Raw genomic sequence first — 21,729 nt, 5'->3', positions numbered from 1 at the left:
ACTGGGAGAGAGAGGAGCCTCCGGGGTGAGAGCCACAGGGAAAGGCCCAGGCAGCAGCTCTGCAGAGCCAGGTTGTGGTGCAGGCCCAGGCATGCAGAGACATGCCTGCAGCTCCCCCGGAGCTTCCCTCTCCTCTCCACAAGGCGGCCTAACTTGCCTCCCACTCAGGTCCTCTGAGGACTGGCTGGCTCACATCCTCCTGAGTTTGCTGCCAAGTTTCCTGCCTGAGGTGGGAACAGTCACAGATTCCAAGAACAGAAAGGGGACCTGGAATGCTAGTTAGACCTGGAATGGACAGGAGTTGAAGGAAGCCAGAGCCCCAGAACTCACCACCCTGCAGGGTCCCTGCCAGGGATGAGGGTCATGACTCTGCAGGTCCTCATGTTAGCCTGGCTCAGCATCTGCTTAGCACGGCTTGTGGTTTCCCAAGTAACCAGGGGAAGGTGATTTTCCTTTCCAGATTTGGAGGGGTGTGTCTCACAGCTGGCTTTGTAAAATGTCCCACAGTCTGCAGCTCAGACACCCATGACGTCAGGACCATTCATGCCTCTGACTGGGAACACCTTGAGTGTCTGCAGCCAAGAATACAATTAGTGTCCTAGGTCCACTGACAGGATGGCCACAGCGAGCAGGGGTCAAGGGTACTAGGTCCTTCCCTGGTCCCACAATCCTGCTGGCAGATGGAGAGCAGGGAGCCCAGCAGCTGTAGACTCTAGGTGGCACTGTCCCCCAGGAAGGGATGAGGTTCCCTGAACTCAACATTTGTCATGAGTGTGCTACATCAGGAACGCAGTGAAAGATCTCCGTTTTGAGATTGGAGGACCCTGACGTAGAATGTTCTTTTAGTCAAGAAGTTTATTAAAATTAATATGGACATACAACAAGGGATCTAAGGAAAGCCACTGGCATGGGTGCTGGCATCAGAACTCAGCTCCTCAAGGATCCTCTGTATGTGTTGCTAATAGCTGAGCCATCTTTCCAGGCCTTATTACAATCTTACAAATGCTCTCAAATTACACATTACATATCACCCACTGAGTGTATCCCTATCATGTATCTATGTAGGTCACAGGCTATAAAGTGTTGAGTTCAAGCACTTAAACGATCTCCCTGAGAGGTTTCAACCTTCCTAATGCTGTGACCCTTTAATACAGTTCCTCATGTTGTGGTGACCCTCAACCATACAATTTTCATCACTCCTAAATAACTATAATTTTGCTACTGTTAGGAATCATAAATATTTCTGAAGATAGAGATTTGTTGAACCCACGGGTGAGAACATCTGTCCTAGGCAGCTGCAGATACAGAGTCTCTGCAGAAGTTAAATAACACACCAGGTAGAGGTCTGCTGAGGGCACTGGGCTAGAGGCAAGCTTCCATAGCGTTGTAGCTGCCTGACCAGGTGTGGAGCTGGAAGCCATGGATACAAAGTATAGAACTGGCTCTAGACAATGAGAAAACAGAAGGCTATTTGAGATTCTGTATCAACTGTGGAGACCAGGCAGAGATGATGCTCCTGAGACTATCAGGCACTCAAGTCTTCTCAGTTCTTTTACAGGATGTTCAGGTGACAAGTAGGTGACCCTCCCATTGACCCACTGCTGACTTAAGGTGTCTTCTATGGGTGTGTTGAATTGATATGACTTTAATACAAGTGTTTACTTCTACCGTGCCAATTTGATGAGTTTGTACAGTGTCATCTTTTAAAATTTTAAACAAGTTATGAGATGATGCCTCTCAGAGGTATGGGACAGGTGGTTTTAAATGCTAAACAAGGAACAGAGGCATCCTGATTCTACGTTCCCACTGCAACTGGAGTCTCAGGTGTGCTGGCAAGTTTTAGGTCAACTTGACACAATCAGAAGTCACAGGAAAGTAGGGAACCAATTGAGAAAATGTTGCCTTGAGATTCAGCTGTGAGGAATTTTCTTAATTAGTGATTGATGGGGAGGGTCCAGCCCATAGTGAGTAGGGCCATCCCTGGGCTGGTGGTTCTGGGTTCTATAAGAAATCAGGCCCAACAAGCCATGAGGAGCAAGCCAGTAAGCAGCACCCTCCATGGCCTCTGCATCAGCTCCTGCCTCCAGGTTCCATCCCTGCTTGAGTTTCTGTCCTGAGCCTTCAATAATGGACTACAGTGTGGAAGTGTAAGCCAGAGAAACTCATTCACGCTCTCTAACTTTTGGTCATGGTGTTTAATCATAGCAATAGTATCCATAAGATAAGTTGGTACCAGGAGTAGGGAGTATTGCTGTGACAGACCTGATGGTGTTGTTTTGAGGAGGATTATAGGAGGACTTTGGAACTTTGAGTAGAAAAGCCATTGAGTGTTGAGAGCTCAGTGAGCTGTTCTGTGGGAGCTTGGAAGATGAGATTGTTGAGAGCAGTGCAAGGTGATGGAGGCCTGGCTTGTGAAGCTTCAGGGGAAGAAAAAAACGCCATCCGCCATTGGTTATGAATCTGTGGTTATGGACAGACAGCTGGGACTGAAGAATCAGTGTGACTGAGTCCAAAACAATAAAGGAAAACTGATGTTTACTGAAACAATAGATGCCCTTCAGCTGAAGCTGAGAAATTGGCAGTGATTAAGAAGAGACCAGCATCACTGAGGTGAAACCTTCTGGGAAGTGTTTACTCAGAGTCAGCAGACAGAAGTTGTGCTCCAGAATTAGCCAAGGTTGTATCTTGTGCTGGCAGCTAGACTTGGTAGTGTAAGAGTCATCCAGGTGGTGCTGGTTTTGAAGGACTAAAGAGGTCATGAAGAGCAGCTGAGGCTTGGCACTGTGAAAGGCCATAATGGGACATTGGAGAAGGTGTAGTCTCAGTATCAATTAAAGCCCCAGAATTAAAGGGTCATGAAGGGTCATGAAGAGGAGTTGAGGCTTGGCACCATGAACCTAGGAGAGGCTGTTGGTGAAAGCGCAGCCCAGTTGCAGCAGAAGACCCCAGCCTTTTGGAGATGCCAGTACCATAGGATGACCACCAAGACAGCAGCAGTGGTGGAGTGGAGCCAGCTGGAGCTTAGAAGACAAGCCGTGTGTGCTGCAGAGCATGGAGCTGGAGAAGTGACCCAAGCCCTTTAGAGGAGACTGGAAGATCGTAAGTGAATCGCAGATATATTGGACATTTTAATTTACACTTTGGAGGTTTGGGGCTGCTTTGTGACAGTGCTCTGGTTCTTCCCTCTTGGTCATTTTGATGATGCAGACGGTTCTCGCCTCTTAGGTCTGGTTCTTCCCTCTTGGTCATTTTGATGATGCAGACGGTTCTTGCCTCTTAGGTCTGATTCTTCCCTCTTGGTCATTAATGGTATAGTGTGAACCTGCCTCTTAGGACCATCCTTCATTGTGCTCCATAAGTTTGGGTGTGTAGCAAATTCATTTTTGCTCAACTCTAAAAGTCCTTAATTTCTTAACTTCTGTCTTGACCCATTTTTCATTCAGTAGAGAGCTGTTCGGTTCCCATGAATTTGTAAACTTTCTGTTGCTACTGTTGATGCCCAGCTTCAATCCGTGGTGGTCAGATAGGATGCAGGGTGTGGTTTTGATTTTCTTTTATCTGTTGAGACTTGCTTTGTGTCGGAATATGCGGTCAGTTTTGGAGAAAGTTCCATGAGGTGCAGAGAAGGTATATCCTTTGATATTTCCACTTGGTTCATAACATCTGTTATCTGCACTATTTCTCGGTTTAGTTTTTGTCTGGATGGCCTGCATATTGGTAAGAATATCCCACTATCAGTATGTGAGGATCAATATACAATTTAATCTGCAGTGGTGTTTCTTGTGTTTGGGTATAGATGTTAATAAGAATTGAAATGTCCTCTTGGATTTTTCCTTCCCTATCTTTTCTGAATAGTTTTGGTATGAAATCTATTTTGTTAGATATTAATATGGCCTCACTAGCTTTCTTCTTAGGTCCATTTGCTTAGAATATCTTTTTTCAACCCTTTTCTCTGAGGTGATGTCTATCCTTGGTGTTGAGATGTGTTTCTTGTATGCAGCAGAAGGATGGATCCTGTTTTCCCACCCATTCTGTCAGTCTGTGTCTTTTTATTGTGAGACTTGAGACCATTGGTGTTGAGATATCAGTGACCAAATGATTGTTAGTTCCTGTTATTTTGTTGCTGCTGGTGGTGGCTGTGTGTGTCTGGAATTATTTATCTCTTGTGCTCCTTGGGCGTAGTTGCCCTCTTTAGGCTGGAGTCTCCTCGCAGCACCTTTCCTTAGGGAGGTCTTTCCCTCATCTATGGTGATTGAATGTTTTCCTGAGCAGATTAGTCTCACCTGGCATCTGTGGTAGTGAGCGTCTGCAGCACATCTGGTCAGGCCGTCTGGCTTCTAGGGTCTCCATTGAGAAGTCAGGTGTAAATCTAATAGATCTGCCTTTACTTGGTCTTTTTTTTCTCCAGCTTTTAATACTTTTTCTTTGTTCTATGTGGTTTATTTTGTTTTTGGTTTTTTTGTTTTTTTTTTTTTTTTTTTTTTTTTTTTTTGGTTTTTTGAGACAGGGTTTCTCTGTGTAGCCCTGGCTGTCCTGGAACTCACTCTGTAGACCAGGCAGGCAAGCTTCGAACTCAGAAATCCTCCTGCCTCTGCCTCCCAAGTGCTGGGATTAAAGGCGTGCGCCACTGCCCAGTGTTGTATGTGTTTTGATTATTATGTGCCAAGGGGACTTTTTTTGCTGGTCCAGTCTATTTGGTGTTCTGTAAGCTTTTTGTACCTTTGATAGGTATATCTTCTTTAAGATTAGGGAAATTTTCTTCTGTGATTTTGTTTAAAATATTCTCTAGGCCTCTGATCTAGGTTTTCTCTCCTCCCTCTACTCCTATTATTCTTAAATTTGGTCTTTTCATAATGTCCCAGAGTTCCTGGATATTTTCTGTCAGTTGTTTAGATTTAACATTTTCTTTGACTCTGGTTCAATTTCTTTTATTGTGTCCTCAATGCCTGAGATTCTCTTTTCCATCTCTTCTTGTAATCTGTTAGTGATACTTGTCTCTGCAGTTCCTGCTCAAGTTCCTAAATTTTTCATGTCCGGATTTCCCTCACTTGGGTTGGTTTTCTTCATTGACTCTATTTCCATTTTCAGGTCTTGAACAGTTTTATTCATTTTTTTCTACTCTGTGCTATCATGGATTTTTTATTTTTTATTTTTACTCATTTCCTCTTTAAGAACCTCTTATGTTTACAATGGCTGTTTTAATTGTGCTTCGGATATGGTAGGATATTGATGGCCTGCTGTAATAGGGTTGCTTGTCTCTAGAGGAGACATTTTGTCCTGGCTGTGATTGGCTGTGGCTTTTGCTGGTGTTCAGCCATCTGGGGTTGGGAGGATTATAGTTCTAGGCACTGGTATCTGGCTTTGGCTTTGTTGGGTGGGTGTTTTGTTCCTTGGTTTCTGTTTTCTATTTGGTTCTTAGAATGTGGTTGCTGTGTATTGCCCGGTAGGAAATTTTCTGTGGACCTGATTGGTGTTGCCACTGGAGGTCCCAAGTAAAATGTGTTTCTGGGGTTGAGAGCTGGCATTAGGAGTAAGGACAGGCTTCAGGGGTCACAGGTCAGAGGACAGAGGAGAGCAGAGTGTTCTCCCAGGGTCTGCTTAGTCTTCTTAAAATGGGAGCAGAGAGTGAAGTGAGGTCCCTCCAGGTCTGCTATAGAGCTGGGGATGGGGGCGGGGTGTCTAGAGGAACAGAAGGAAGGCAGAGATCCAGAGATCCGCAGTAGCCTGCCTTGTTCCCTGGATAGACTGTCCTGTGGGTTAGCAGAGGGTGCCTGCTGGAGCTCTGGGCTGGGATAAAGCAATGAGCCTGGGGCCAGGGACGGGAGGTTAGCAGGGGAAGATCTATGGGATCCACAAGAATGTGGGCACAGGGTAGGAGGGTGGCTGGCTGCACTGGGTGTTTTGTTGCAGAGCAAAGGTGAGACTGGGAGGAAGGAAGGGTGGAGGGGATCTGTATAACCATTGGTGATGGGGTTAGAGAGGAAAGGGAGACCTCAAAAGGTGGTGTGCTGCAGAGCTGGGGATAAGGATACGGGATTGGATTTGGAAAGGGAGACCTCAAAAGGTGGTGTGCTGCAGAGCTGGGGATGAGGATACAGGATTGGATTTGGAAAGGGAGACCTCAAAAGGTGGTGTGCTGCAGAGCTGGGGTTGAGGATATGGGATTGGATTTGGAAAAGGAGACCTCAAAAGGTGGTGTGATACAGAGCTGGGGATGATGATACGGGATTGGATTTGCAGGAACAGAACAAGAGGTTCTGCAGTCAGTCTACCTGCTGCCCCAGCAAGAGTGGCCTGTGGGTTCGAAGGAGTTTCTGCTGGAGTTGGGATGAGACTAAATTTTTAAGTGTCAGGATTTTTAAAGACCAATGGACTTTTAAAACGTGGAATGTTTTAACTGCAAACCTATCAATGTGAGATCTTGAGGATGAGTAAGAAAGGAGATGTCATGGCTTAATAGAGTTGTGTATGTATGTCAAGTTGACAAAGAGTCAGCTGTGCTGGCTAGAGTCAATTTGACACAAGCTAGAGTCATTGGGAAGGGAGGAAACTCAATTGAGAAAATGCCTCCATAAGACCCAGCATTTTCTTAATTAGTTATTGATGGGGGAGGGCCCAGTCTATTGTGGGCAAGGTCACCTCTGGGCTGGTGGTTCTGGGTTCTATAAGAAAGCAGGCTGAACAAACCGGGGGGGACAAGCCAGTAAGCCGCATCCCTCCAACAGCTCGTGCCTTCAGGGTCCGGCCCTACCTGAGTTCTTGATAAGCAATGACATGGAAGTATACACCAAATAAGTCCTTTCCTCCCCAACTTGATTGTGGGCATGGTGTTTCATCACAGCCATAGTAACCCTAGCTAAGACACAGGGTAAGGCACAGCCTGAAAACCAACTGTTTTATATGCGTGGAGTAGCTTGGGGCAGACAACACCCTGATCTCAATACCATTCTTTCACTGTCTTGGAGAAGGGTTGGGTCCTGCAGGTCCCCAGAAAGTGGACATAGGATGTTCCTTGGCAGTGTCCTGCCCTGTTCTCTTGGGCTTTCCAAACTGAGTTCTGTGGAAACTGCCTGCTATAGGGATCATCCCCCATGAGTGTTTTTAATTGGACCAAAGGGCAGATCAAGGAGAGAAGATTATTATGTGTGCTGGACATGGGAGATATGAAGTGGTGAGGAACTACGGTAGTTTGCTGTCTCCAGCAGAGAGCCGTGGCTTCCAGAAACAGATGAATGCACTCTGCCAGAACACAAATGGATATGATTGTGTTTTCCTGCAATGTCAGAACTCACTGAATAAAAATAAACCCACAAACTGTTTCTTGGGGGAGGGTGCAAATTTCTGAGTGTCTTAGTTTGTTTTCTTGTCACTGTAATAAGACAATCTGGGAAAATGGAGGAGATGGAAAGGTTTTATTCTGGCTCACCATTCAAGTGTACACTCCATCATGGTGGGAAGCAGAGACAGCAGGAACGTGAAGCTGCTGGGCATGTCGCATGTAACTGGGTACCAGAGAGGGAATGCAGACAACCGCTTGGCTTTTTCTCACCTTAAGCTGTCCAGGATCCCAGGCTGGGAATGGTGCCACCCACCTCCCTTGACACAAGCTAGTCCTCCACAGGTAAGCTCAGAGACCTCTCTTGCTGGACATTTGAGATCTCAAATTGTGTGTTTAACCATCACACCAAGTAATTCTGATTGCCCTCGGTACCATGGTCATTAGCAATCAAAGGATCTTTTATTCCAACCTTAATTAGCAATACTCACACAATAAGGCATACATAGGCACACATCACACAGTGCGACATGCATGTATGCCACAGAGTGTATAAAAAGACTTAAATAGGGCATGGTTTAAAGAGGCTCACTGAAGGCAGACACAGGGAATAGACATGTCCAAAGACAGATACTGCAAGTGCTTAGAAAAACTGTTAGTGAGCCCTGCTGGAGACCTGGAGAGTACAGAGACCATGGTGAGTGTCAGAGACACAAGACTGAGCCAGACAGACAGATTTGACTGAGCCATGGCAACCAGTGGGAACTGTATTGAGTTGAAGCCCAGGGCACTGGAGAGTTTTCCTTATTGGTCTCTGATGCACATTCCAGACTGAGGCAGGACAGGAAGAAACATTGAGGGTGTACGGGCAGGAAGGGAACCCCAGGCCTCTAGCCAACAGAGTCAAGAGTACCAACATAAGTGCTGTGAAGGCTGCGGACACAGAACCTTTTTAGAGAGAGATTTTTTTTTTTGAATAAGTGTGATAAAATACCAAGAAACCTTAAGACCCGTGTGTCTATCTGAATGTGGCCTATTCCTTTCTCAAATCTTTTCTGGGAATTTCAGAGAACTATAAACGTCTCCTTACAATAAAAATCATCTTGGCTTCCCATGCAAGCCTCCAGATTTCAGGTTTCCTGGTCAGCTGTGAGCCCACCCAGAGAACCATGATCTCATTTAAATTCCTTAGCCACTCTTTGAGGGAGGTGCCTCTCGAGGAGGTGCCTCTTGAGACGCTCACACGCACGCACACTTCAGCATGTTGCATCCTTTACCTGGCCAGCTTTCTATTAACTCCCATGCTTACCTCTGTTCAGATCTCTCTTTTATTTTTAAAAGGGCCTTTTGTTACTTCTTTTAGAATTTTATACAATGTATTTTGATCACATTTAACTCCAGTCCTCTTCCAAACTCCTTCCCGACCTGCCCCATCTCCTCAGCAACTTTGTGGTCTCTTTTCAAAAAAAGAAAAAAAAACTATCATTTCTGAGAATTTCATGTATTAAGTACTTTCTTTCCCCTTCTCTAATTTGTCTCATGCCCTTACCTTGATCATGGTCTTAATCTTTGTTAAACATGCATGTACACATACACATGTGTGTATGTGTCTGTAAAGCCTGAGTGTATCTTGTAGGTATATGTCCATTTCCTATGCAGGTTTGGCCTGCCCATGAGCTGTCAATCATCTTTCAGGCCCTTCAGTGATTCTGAGAACGTGTTTGGGGACCCAGACAACTAGAACTCTGGACCCTGAACTTCATGGAGTTTCACAATCATTCAAGCAGGAATGACTGACTGGTGGGACAGAATTCACAAACCATATAGTCCCGTCAGTGCTGGATTGGAATAGCCAGACTGACCCCGGAGGCCAAGCGTGATGGCACAGATCTGTAATCTCTGTGCATGGGAGGTGGTGACAAGAGGTTCAGGAGTTCAGGATCAATCTCAAATATATGAGACGCTGTCTCAAAAAAGGAGAGCAGAGAAAAAAATAGAGGCCCTCACATAGGCCCAATATGGGCTGTGTCTCGTTAGCCACTAAAGCACAGCTGGCCTGATGCAGGAGACAGATCCAGAAGTGACCTTGGGTACAGGGCACTCCATCATGCCTGGCACACCTGAGACTGTACAAGTTCTTCCTCACAGCCAGAGGGACTGGACTCTGGTGGCTATTGTCAAACCCCAAAGTGTGCTGAGCACTGAGTCATATGTTGCATATTTTTGGCTCCTAAGCTGTGGCAATCTTAATTACTCACTGGGCACAGTGATGGAGGTAACTCCTTAAAAAACAAACAGGAAACCCCACATTTACTTGGGAGCTTGCTAACAGTCTCAGAGGGTTAATCTATGATTTTCATGGGGAGATAGACAGCATGGCACTGGAGCAGTAGGTGAGGGCTTTGCATCCTGATCCATACGTAGCAGGCAGACAGAGATCCAGCAAGACTGAGTCTGGCATGGGCTTTTGGAATCTCAAAGCCCACTCCCAATGACACACCTTCTCCCACAAAGCGATCCCTCTGAATCCTCCTCAAACATTTCTACTGTCTGGTGACTAAGCATAAAGGCCTTTTCATTCAAACCATCCCAGTGAGCTGATGTGAATGAGTGTCCTAGCACCACTATAGGACCATGAATTTGATGGAGTCCTTGTCATTAGCAGCTCCGTACTGCTCAATTCTGGATCCTAAGCCGGGGTTTCACTAGCTGGAAGAAGTGGAGGGTAAAGGTTGAGGGATGGTGTGTGTGTGTGTGTGTGTGTGTGTGTGTGTGTGCCATGTGTTTGGTGTGTGCAGGGTGTATGCAGTCTGTGTGGATGGTGTCAATGGTATGTGTGTGTATGTTATATATGTGGGGGGTGTATGATGTGGAACATGTGAGAGAGATGTGTGTTTGGTGTATGCATGGCATATGCAGTGTGTGTGGATGGAGTGTGGGTGCATATGCAGTGTGTGTGGATGGTGTGTGTGTGGTGGGGGTGGAGGGGATGTTGAGATGGACTTTGGGCCCGTACAGCCTACGTACGCCAACCCTGAACTGTGGATTTCCTGCCTACCCCTTCCACTCCACACTAAGGTTACAGGTGTGAGGTGTCATGACCAATCATAAAGTACTTTTTTAGCAGGCACTTGGTGACTACTTCCCATACAAGCTCCAGGAGCTGCCTCTGCTCAGCTTGGGGCTGCAGGCTGGTGACCAGGAGCAGAGGGGAGCAGGGGTATGTAAACAAAGGCTTCCAGGAGAAAGCTCTCCTCCTGCCAGCTGGAGGGCTTGGACACAGTTTACCCAAACAGTCATTGCCATGGAGACAAGGGAGTCTGAAGTGCTATTGCCAGCAGCATCCAGCATGGCTCCAATGTGGGAAAAGACTTGGCTTCATGGGTCCTCAGAGAGACGATTTGAAACGCACTGAGTGGAGAGCTGGAGCTGAGGGGCTGGCAGACTCTCAGCCCGAGCGCAGCCAAGCCTCATGCAGCTGCCCTGCTCTGGATCCCTAGGCCAGCCTCGCAGCGGGGGAGAGAGGCCAAGCATTTTTGGTTAAGCAGGCCACAGCCAAGTTGCTCATAAAAAATAGGGACAAAAGGCCTCTCTGCAGTCTGGTGTACTTAATCCTGAAAATGGCTTTTCAGAGCTGGGTTCCACGTCTCTAAGCTTTCGAGAGTCATGGTAAGACAGAAGCAGGATGCCAGTTGGGACATGGATTCCTGTTACACCAAAAACAAAACAGAGAGCCTTCCTGGAGACTCAAGAGGGTGTAGTTTCTAGGAGTTGCTGACAGGTCAGAAAGCCAAAGTGTCCCCAGTGATGATCTACCATTGTAATCAGAGTAGTTAGGGTCACAACCAAGATCCTAGCAGCTCTAGCAAATTAGATTCAGTCACCCATTCTCAATAAACCAATTTAAGAAAATAAAAACCATAGAAGAGATTTAGTCAATGTGATTCGAAAGGAAAGAGGGACAAAGAGGTCTGGTGATCCCAAGCCCATCATCAGAGCTCTGACCAGAGCTAAGTGCAAGCGTAGCTCTGCCCATCTTTGACCTGTCATTGTCTGGGCTCCACTCACCAAAGTGGTCTGAGTTGTCAACACTTGTGGGAATCGATTTCCACTCTGGCTACTACCACAGAGATTGCACTCAAAAGATTGTTGGGATTTGTGCCCTGACCAAAGTAACTTTGTGCTTTGTAAAACAATTTTTTCAAGTTGTTCCTTGCTCCAAGAGATTTCCATTTTACCCACAGCTTATGACACCATTTGGAGAATGGAACCTGGCTGTGAACTTGGGCGGACAGGTGGATGGTACCATTTGGAAAATGGAACCTGGCTGTGAACTTGGGCGGACAGGTGGATGGTACCATCTGTCTGGTGCTGCTTGGGTAGTAAAAACAGGCAAATGGCTTATCCCTGAGAGTAGAAAGAGTGCAACTGTATAAACTCACTGGGGTGAGGTAAGTCAGGGCTGTAATGCCCCAAGCCAGCTGCAGCTTGATCAGGAGTCCTGAGGAAGGGGAATTTTCAAGCAGCAGAAAAAACTCAAAGTCAAATTGTGGGTACAAGCAGACAGCCTCATGGTCTGCTAGAAAAGGCTCCCTAAAAGCTGCTAGAAAAAAAAATGTTGGATTTTTCTAGAAAAAAAAAATCTAAAAGAGCTGTTAGCTCTCCACACAGTTTTCTCTGGGTAGCCACTAGAAAAAAAAATTCTAAAAGAGCTGTGTTAGCTCTCTTAGTAATTCTTAGGATTTTCGACTATATCCTGTTAGAAAAATTTTAAAAGAACTATGAAATTTTTTTAAAAGAGCTGTGATTGCTCTCCAGAGATCCCCAGAAAGTTCAGCTCTTGCTAGAAAAAAAGTCTAAAAAAGAACTTTATCACTCTCTGCTAGCTCATCTCATACAGACCAAAAGACCAGTCTTTTATTTACTTATCAATTCAGTCATTTTTACTCCAGGTTCCCTCTTGACCATCACTCAAGTCAACATTCTGTGTCCTTAGCCCTTTGATTCTTCAAAGACAGCAAGCACACTTTTTTTTAACATGGCAAATGAATTCAGAGATCTGCCAGCCTTTGTAGGCACAAACAATAAATTTAGCTGGGTGGGATCCTGTCCATTACCGTTCCAATTGTGCCTGGACCTAAATTAGCTCTGTCCTGGGATGAATTTGAACTCAGAAATCTGACTGCCTTTGCATCTGCCTGCCTTTGTATCTTTCTGACAAGCTGGCTCATAGTAGTACAGTTGTCTCTCTTATTTTAGGTCTATGAAGACCTTTATATAATTCATATTGTAGCCTTTATTTTGCACAGGTGAGAAACTATATATTCTTGAACTCGTGTTTTCAGAGTTCTTTCCTACTGCCTTCAAGGGCTGTCCTGAAGGTCACAGAGTTCACCATCTTTGATAAGGATATAGACACACCCTGGCCTCCCAGACTCATGCTGTCTCTGATTATCATGGCGTCATTAACCTTGGCAGAGAGGACATCCCCCCCCAAAAGGAGGAACATAAAGTAAAATATACAAGTCTTACACCCAGCAACTGTCAACACTCATGGAGGCCCATGCCCTGATGGCTCTGTTCCAGGGGCAGGAAACCATGTCGCACCATCTCTTCCACATGGCCAAGCAGGACTCAGCATGGTAAGTGCACATTGGTATCTTAAAATCACATCAAGGAATCCCAAGAACTTAGACACTTTAACTGAGGAAAGAGTACACGTCTCGTGTGGACACTAGAAAGAAGACATCCAACACAGGGATTGGCAGTACCCTGCAGACCCCTGTCACCTTTGCCTCTTAAACCCTTTGTAGGCATTCTGAAACCTTCCTGAATACACCAAGACAGTGCACACCTGATATTTTCCATGCTATACAAGTCACAGCAGAGATCCCTCAAAACCCTTGTTTTCACGTCTCAAAGGCTGAACCAAACCCCTGTGGGCCAACAGTGCACCCACAGACTAACACAGTTCAACTGTCCCTGCCATGAAAGATGACCAAATAGATCAACATTCTACAAATTAGTTCAAAAAACAAACTTCTGTGGGCTGGTGAGATGGCTCAGCAGGTAAGAGCACCGACTGCTCTTCTGAAGGTCCTGAGTTCAAATCCCAGCAACCACATGGTGGCTCACAACCACCCGTAATGAGATCCGACCCTCTCTTCTGGTGTGTCTGAAGACAGCTACAGTGTACTGATTTATAATAATAAACCTTTGGGCCTGAGCGAGCAGGGACTGAGTAAGCAGGGCCATCTGGAGCGAGCGGTGTCTACTGGAGTGACAGGAGCAAGCGGGGTTGACCAGAATAAGCAGAGGTCCTAAAGTCAATTCCCAACAATCAGATGAAGGCTCACAATTATCTGTAGAGCTACAATGTGTACACATATGCATAAAATAAATCTTAAAAAGAAATACTTAAAAAAAAAACTTCTAAATTGACAAAGCCAGTCAAGTCACATAAACATTGTAAGGCCCAAATAGTTCAACAGAACCCCAGTGGCTCAGAATAAAACAAAAGACAAAGACAATCATTAAATGGCAGTCATTTGAAATGATTCAAAGTGAACAGCAGCTCAACAGAGCCATGAACTTAAAGGACATAATGCTCCCATCACAGAGACACACCAGGGCCAAACTCTCAAGTCCAAAACCAAGGCCCAGCTCTCACCTTTGCATCGCCAGGCTTGATGGAGCACACCTGTAACCTCAACACTGGAGGCTAAAAGAATTGCCACAATTTAGAGGTCACCTGCTCGGACTATTGAGTGGCATGGTGGAGAGGAGGGGGAGGGAGGGAGAGAGGAAGAAAGGGAGCTAGCTGGACATCAAATTAACCCAGCTGGCAGAATCACTTGTGGAGGGCAGGCCACAGGTTTGAAATCAGCCTTGGGCAGACCAGGAGATACTTTGGCCTCCCCAGATGATTTATAAGAAAGAAACGGACATAAGGAGTGGATTAGAAATAGATGATCTAATTTTGAAGCAGTAATTTGTGCTTTTTAATGTGTTGAGATAATTATGTAAAATGAATTAATGGGAAAACCACTATCAACCACATGTATGTTAGAAGTGCACATTGCATGGCTTTGGATACTTGATCACTACTGTCAGAGATAAAACTTTAGCAAATGGAGTTCAAAGGAATCATGGGCTCAGCTCTGGGGCTCCAATCATGGTTTCCTCCTCCAAGCAAACAGAAAGTTTCCTAAGAGTGTTGGATCAACAGGCCTGTGAGGGCTGAGGACACAGGAAGTTTCCTATGAGTGTTGGATCAACAGACCTGTGAGGGCTGAGACACAGGAAAGACCATGAAAGGTCATTCCAGAGCTGCTTTTCTTGCAGAGTCAGGTAGATGGCGCCTCTTTATCGCCCTGACTCTGGCGGGATGGTTTCTCTTGGTCTCTGGAGTTGAAATGGCACATCATTTAAGGTCTGCACTGTAGTCTACTTTGGTCTATGAGCCTTGCCAGAAGGCCTGCTCTAAGCAGAAGCCTTCTTGCCATAAGCACAGCTTAATTCATTTCCTCTAGCCATGGTCCCTCTTTCCACCCCTCCCCAGAGGCTGGCTCCTATCCTGGTCTCAGTGAAGGACTCACAGGTTGGGAATCCTGCATGAGAAGAGCCTTGGCCGCAGCCTCTCCATGGTGTGGCTTCTTGCACATAGCACAGAGATTCCGGGGCTCTTTCACAATAGTACACACATTGTTTTTACATTGCCTAGCGTTGCCTTGTGCCATACACTACCATTCGTGCAGATCCCTAATTGGTGGCCATTTGGGGGTTCATGATATTGACTCTCTCAGGCAGAGCCTTGTGTACACATCCTGCCATTAACGGGAGGTAATGTTTTGTTCCTTTGGGGGCAATCATGCAGGTGTTAAAATATCAGGCACAGAGCAGCTATGCTTAACTTCTTAGGATACGGCTAGTTTTCCAGAACAGCTACGTCCCAGACTTAGAGTGATGAGCTTTGCTTAGTCAGGTGTCTCTGTTGGCAGAGACGGCAATGCACACCACACCTCTTTCTGAGCATATAGGCCATCTATGTGCCTTCCTATATGGGCTTCTGCTCAAATCTGAGCAAATAGGAGCTCCTTGTTCATTATGGATATAATTCCAACGAGGGTCTATACTTCCACGGTGATGAGCCTTTTCTTTTTCCTGGCAATTTTTAAAGAGAAGATTACAGTTGTAGTGTGTGATGGTTTGAATATGCTTGGCCCAGGGAGTGGCACTTTTAGGAGGTGTGGCCTTGTTGGAGGAAGTGTGTCATTGTAGGGGTGGGCAACAAGACCCTCCTCCTAACATCCTAGGAGCCAGTCTTCTCCTGTCTGCCTTTGGAACAAGATGCAGAACTCTCAGCTCCCCCAGTGCCACACCTGCCTGGATGCTGCCATGCTTCCAGCGATGATGATGCTGGACTGAGCCTTAGAACCTGTAAGCCAGCCCCAATTAAATATTTATTTAACTCTTTATATGTTTACACTCTTTATAAGAGTTACCTTGGTTATGATGTCTATTCACAGCAGTAAAACCCTACCTAAGACATAATGAAATCCAACCTATTCTCATGAGGTTTGTGCCCTAGAAATCTTCATCCACCCCAAGAAAAGGTCTTATCCTATGTTTCCTTATACAATTTGTATGGTTTTAGAATTTGTATTTTGCTTTATAACCCATTTTGAGTTTTCTTTGTATGTGCTGTGTTAGATAAAAGCCAGTGTCTTGGGGGTTGGAGATATGGCTCAGCAGTTAAGAGCACTGACTGCTCTTCCGGACGTCCTGAGTTCAATTCCCAGCAACCACATGGTGGCTCACAACCATCTGTAATGGAATATGATGCCCTCTTCTGATGTGCCTGAAGACAGCTACAGTGTATTCATATAAATAAATTTTTAAAAAGCCAGTGTCTTAAAAGTAAAATCTGAATCTAACTGTTGGAAAGACTTTTTTTTTCCAGTTGAATTATTTTTGCACTCTATTGAAAGTTAATTGACCAAGAAAACACACCTGGGGATATGCCTGTAATTCTAGCTACTCAGAAGTCAGACATGAGAGTCTCCTAAGTTAGAGGCCAGCCTAGGGGGCATTGGGAGAACTTATCAAAAAACAGGCATGGAGGGAGGGAAGGGAACAGGAAAATAACCTAACAAACATGTGTGACCTATTTGTTTGCAAAATGATTTTTAAAACATTGTGAGATGAGATGTTTTCCTCTGTTTTGAGTCCATGCCCTGCTCCACTCTGTCTGACTGGCCAGTGCACATATATAAATGTGCACTTACTTTATGACCCAGCAAAGCAGCCGAGACATTGATCTTCAGGAAATAAGGCTTTGTTTACATGCTCCTAGATGCTTTATTCTTTATAACCTGGCACCTGGCACTGGGCCACACGTGGGCAGTGCGCCGGCACTAAAAGACATACCTGATAATGAAAGGACCTACCCCAGGACTGGGAACCTTCAGAGAATCATGCCAAGGCAAACCCAGTCACACACTGGATCACATAATACTCCTAAGGTGATCAGTTATGGCAGTGGAGAATAAGTCAGTAATGCAGAGGAGCCCAGGAGGTACAGGGGTCTGTGCAAATGGCAATTAAAAAAGTTTAAGGTAGGCCTAAAAACCCATTAGAATGGCCACGCTGAGCGCTGACTGTGATACAGAGCGTATAACTTTCAGAGACTCTTGGCTAGTACATAAAGCAATGAAAATCAGTTGAGAGTGGCTTGCCAGTTTGTTTGTTTGTTTTTTAACAAGGTAGATATGAACTCTCCTCCAATCCACTCACTGCTTTCTCTGTATGTTTAGGCAATGACTGGGATACAAGTGTTAGAAACAGCTTACCTGTCCGTGGCTGCACAACCCAGAAGCAACCTAAATGCCCTTCAAAGCGTGGGAGATGAACAAATTTATAAGTGACTCACAGAATACCGTTCGCCATTATTGGGCAAAATTCAAAGTAATTATGCTGAATGAACAAATAGTGGGCAATAAAAATGTTTCCCCACTTGTAGCAGATTCCAAAGCCTGTTAAATGCACTGCTGGGAAGACAAGTGCTCTCAAGGGAGCAGGGCAGGAATGGAGAAAGCTTTGGGGTAACCAGTGCATTCGTGATCTTGACCATGGCTACGCATTCATGCTTAGGTACATCTGAGGTATAGATGCTCCACTGTGTGCCCAAAAACCCATGAACAGAGATAGAAATGGCACGAAAATGCATGAGAAATGGCATTCTAATGAGAGGACAGAGGTTGACAAGCAGTAGAGACTGGTCACTAGAGGCCATGGGCTCTGAGAACTGTGGTGCTAATTATATGTGTCTAAACGCAGGACTAGTGAGGACCCTGGAATATAGTCTGCCAAGCATGGGAACCCCCATACTATTCTGCATAACCTGTGGGAAGAATGGGGGGAGGGATAAGTGGCCAGAATGTTAAAGTCTGCAGCAGTGGCATGCGCAGCAGCTGGAGGATTCCCTGTTGAGGCAGGGGCCCACTCCATCCATCCTTTTCCCTCACCCCCATCTCCATGGATTCAAGGTCACATCTCATCTCACTGAAGAGTTGACAAACTGGGGAGAGAGGAAAATGTTACCTCCACCCACTGGAAACCTCTCCAGGGACCACTGAGAGCTTCATGGACATGACGTTAAGCAAAGAAGCCAGACAAAGAGGGAGTATGCTGTGGTTCATTTATCTCAACCGTCTAGAACAGGCCAAGGAGCCCAGGGTAAGCCAGGAGTCGAGTTTGCCTCTGAGAAGGATCAGAGGAAACCTGGAGCCTGGCCACATCTGTATCTCTACCTAGGGAGCCTGCCAACTGTGTGGAGACATCTTAGAGACGTTGAGTAAATATATGCATGAGCACATGAACGCTGTAGCCCACGTTCTCCAATAGCCCAACCAGCTGGGATGAAGTCATCCATTCCTAGTCCATCTTGGACCCTCATGATCATCCTTCCTCCTGGTCTGTAACCAGCTCCAGCCAGACACCAATGCACAGGACCCTCTCCACTTCTGACACTGCAACCTGGTTAACTGGCACACCCTCGTTGCCTCTGGGGGACATGATCATCTTCATGGCGGCCAGCCCGTTGACAAAACTTGCAACCACAGACACCTTTGAGGTCTCCTTTGAGGTAGACCTTAGTGGCTTCCACTTTGTAGCCAAGCTCAATTTCCTGGCAATAAATACCACCCTGAACCCCAGCACCACTGAAATCCAAGAGGAATGTAAGTTGTCAGACAGGGACCTTTGGGAACACCCAGAGACACTGAGCCCTCAGACATAGGCATCTTTACATAGAGGCCAGGACATTTCAGGTCTGCTTGGACATTATGCTCAGAATTCAAAGGAAAGGACTTTGAAACAGCGCCTCTTGCTCATCTTCTGATCTAAGGGGTGAGCTTTTCATGCTTTATGTAATATTGCAGAGGTCTGGCAGCCAGCCGACTCATGGCCAGTGACACATTTAAGAACGGGCCATGGAGCGGAAGCAGGAGCTCGGGACCTCTGCTCCCAAGCCTGGGCCACACTCCAGACTCCCCAGGAGGATTCCTACTTTACCCCGTGATTTATCGGGCAAGGAGGCTGTGTCACATGGCAGCCTAAGTGGCTGAAGCCTAACCTGGGTGGCACATAAATGGATATGGCATAAAGCCAGAACTCTGCCTTCTGAGCCTAGGGCTCCACTGTAGCCCAACATTCTATCCTTGTAAGTCCAGCATGACCACAGGAGCAGGGACCAATCACCCTGACCTCCATGCAGAGGACATCCAGGATGGGTCCCAGGGCTGTCTCAGAACCAATCACGGTTTTCTGTTGGCCAGCAATCGAGTGGTAAGGAGAGAAGGCACTCAGCCTACCAGAGAAAAAGTCGGGATGCTAAAAGCTCTGGTGACATGGGAAGAAGATGCCTTGGCCGTGTCCCCGGGGCTTGGGTATGGGACCGTCAGGATGCAGCCACCACTTAGAGCAGAGTCGTCGTGAGTGGCAGTGCCTACATGCACTTGTGAACCCTGCCATACTATCTCACACTAGCTCTCAATAACCTTCGCTGCACACTGCAGTCTCAGCCCCCGCATGCCCACTCTCTGCCAATAGTCCAAGGAACAAAGGCAGGATTCAACCAGGCCAGAGCATTCCTGCAAGCAAGGCCTTGTGGCAATCTCACCATGCCTTTCGACCACCTGGCTCAGGAAGCTTGTGAAAGGAATCTCTAAGACTCACCATCCTGGGGTAGTGGGGGTGTTGAGTAGTTGGCCATGATGATTCATTCCTGCTCATCTGTGGGAGTTGGACATCCCTGGGGCTCAGTGTACAGATGGGAATAGCATTCTCCCCAAGCCTCTTACTACCACTCAGGCACCCAGGGCCTCATGGTCCTCACTTCTCATTACCCTCAGAATCAGGAGGCAATGGAGGGGCAGGACAAAGGGTGGCTTCGGGGGCTCCATGTGCGGGACAGGAGCTTCTCCTCAAGCCTGTGGCAGATATAAGCCCTCTCTTGGCTGGATGCCTGGTAGTTGGAGCCTGTGGATTCTGGCGAGGACGGTCAGGGCTTGGCTCCCTCCGGTCTTGGCTTAGCCTCCCAAGCCTTAGCTCTGAGGCTCTGCCTCACCAAGAGCCCAGTAAGCCCCATGCTGGGCCAGTCACCAGAGGGACACAGTGACCAGAACAGAGCACTTGATGTCAACACAACCAGTGTCAACAAGATTGGAGACAGGTCCTCGTGGGCACTGAGAGTGTGAAACTCTTGGAAAGGACAAAGTCGCCTGCAAGAAACAGGACAGAGAGAACGGCTCTCCCATGCCAGGAACACGAGAGTGTTTGCACATGACCTGTGTGCACTTTTCAAGTCCAAGGATGGGGAGATGGAGGGTGGAGAGACTTCTGCCGTGAGCTCACTTCTACCCAGGAGTGTGGAGAACTGCCTCTGTAGATGCCGGGCCAGCCGCTGTCCGAGGGCTGAGGTCTCATCTCCTCTCAGGTTCAGCTTTACGCTTCCTCCCTCTGTCCATCCATGAGCTGGCTCACATTCAAGGTCCAGCGAGGCTCCAGCTAGTCTATGAGCTGAGGAGGCCATGGGTGAAGCTTCTCCCCTGTGCGGGGCTGAGGTCCCAGTGCGAGAGGGTCCAACCCACTCCTCTGGCAGACCAGGCCGTACCCAGAAGAACATTCTTCCTGGCCACAGGGCCTCCACAGAGCCTATAAAAACAGCACTCTTGATGGCCCCGCGCCTCAGGAATGCGGTTGTCTTCCCAGACAACAGAATCTCTGGCTTGGCGGCAGTCAGACCAGAACCCTGTGCCTCCCTCACGTGTTCTGGAATTGACAAGATAAATAACCATCACTTCCAAGGAAAAACAAAAATTCCACTTTCCTTTTAAACACCCTGGCTACACATGTCTCTAAATCTGGAGGAACACAGAGTTTCTCTTCCAGGAATCTCCCTGAGCTTTGCGGGCCACCACAGAGTCTGCACACATTCCTTCACCAGCAGAAATGGGCCTGAGTTTGTATCACTCACGTGGACAGACAGCTCTTGTTAGGGATCTCAGCGTGTGTGCTTGAGACTACTGGAAGGGGTCCTGGGGTCTCAAAGAGCTGGAGGTCTCCAGCGGGGTGAGTTTACACCACGAGGTAGCCTGCTCGCAAGCTGCTAGTGAGGCGATCTGCACCTAGCCAAGGAGCTGGGAATTCTGTCAGATCTAGACATAACAAACCTGAATCGTGGTTATTAACCATCCAGCTCCCACTGAAGCAGGGGCGTGTGTATGGCGTAGGCCATCCACCCAATGATGGCGAACACTGGACAGGCTGGGGATAGGAGGTCTCTGCAGTGAAGCATCAACCATGAAGTGAGGGATAAATCTCTGAGGAAGACCCACAGGCCTTGACAAGCCAGGAGGAGGGGTAGAGTGAGTGAGGTACTTGTGATGCCAATGCCTTGGGACAACCACACAGCATGTCCACAGTGAGATGTCCGGCCATTGTCCCACCGAGGGCTCAATGACAAGAGAACTGCAGAGTTCCCAGCTCCAGTGCAGAAACCAAGGGTCCCCTCCAGGGACTCACGTCTCCTTGCAGAGTAAGGCCCACCAGGGTGGTACTTTCCTCTGCCAGCAAGTGGAGCTGCAGATTTTTTTCTTCTCCAAGCATCATTTTGCAGTAGAGACAAAGTCTCTGAGTAGGCTGAAGGCTCTGAGATGTGGGCTCCTGGCAGAGTCTCTGGGATGAATGGGAAGGGCGAGCTGTTGTTGCACCGCTCTGGCGGTGGTAAGATCCCCTCCATAGCACACACACACACACACACACACACACACACACACACACACACACGGGGTGGGGGGGAGACACTGGCTGTCTCGGTGTCTTTTATCTGCAGTAGTCACTCATCAAACACCTTGCTTTCTCAGTACTTATTGGTACTGAGATGACAGTCG

The sequence above is a fragment of the Mastomys coucha genome, unplaced genomic scaffold, assembly GCF_008632895.1.
Source record: "Mastomys coucha isolate ucsf_1 unplaced genomic scaffold, UCSF_Mcou_1 pScaffold22, whole genome shotgun sequence".
Classification (NCBI taxonomy): Eukaryota; Metazoa; Chordata; class Mammalia; order Rodentia; family Muridae; genus Mastomys; species Mastomys coucha.
This window is presented reverse-complemented; position numbering follows the sequence as displayed.